Source organism: Gavialis gangeticus, unplaced genomic scaffold (genome assembly GCF_001723915.1).
Source record: "Gavialis gangeticus isolate Ggan-Ray unplaced genomic scaffold, GavGan_comp1, whole genome shotgun sequence".
Taxonomy (NCBI): domain Eukaryota; kingdom Metazoa; phylum Chordata; order Crocodylia; family Gavialidae; genus Gavialis; species Gavialis gangeticus.
In genome coordinates, this window is record NW_017729029.1 from 45,190,490 (window position 1) to 45,191,208 (window position 719).

Below are 719 nucleotides of genomic sequence, written 5' to 3' on the forward strand. Positions count from 1 at the left end.
CAAAGTCTTCCAGGACAAGCCATAGGAGGAAAGGCTGAGGGATCTGGGACTCTTCAGCCTGAGGAAAAGAAGGCTGAGAGGGGACCTGGTAGCAGCTTACCACTACACTAAGGGAGTACATCAAGGGCTCAGTGAGCAACTGTTCACCAGGGCACCCAAGGGGAAAACCAGGAGTAATGGCCACAAACTCTTGGAAGACCATTTCAGGCTCAACATTAGGAAAAACTTCTTCACAGTCAGGGTGTCCAGGCTGTGGAATAAGCTCCCTCCAGAGGTGGTGCGATCACCTACCCTGGAAATCTTCAAAAGGCGACTGGATGCTCACCTTGCTGGGGTCACCTGACCCCAGTTATCTTTCCTGCTTGGTGCAGGGGTCTGGACCCAATGATCTTTTGAGGTCCCTTACAGTGTACGAATCTATGAAAGTGCTGCAGCAATGCTCCAAATTCACCGTCTTGTCCTTAGTTCCTAGCTTATCCAGCAGAGTGATTTAGGGCCCAATATTGGCAAGCACTTGCCTACAGAACATATATGATGTTTGGGTTCAGGCAGTTGCAGTCAATGAGACCATTCTTCAGCATATTCTGGATTTCTTGAGTGTATTTTAACGGTGCCCGTGGCCCCTGGTTTGCCTGCCGCAGGGTAAAGGGTGGTTTTGATGTTTTGGGCAGTGGGGCTGGTAGTTAGGGGTGCGGCTTGTTCCCAAAATTAAAGATGGA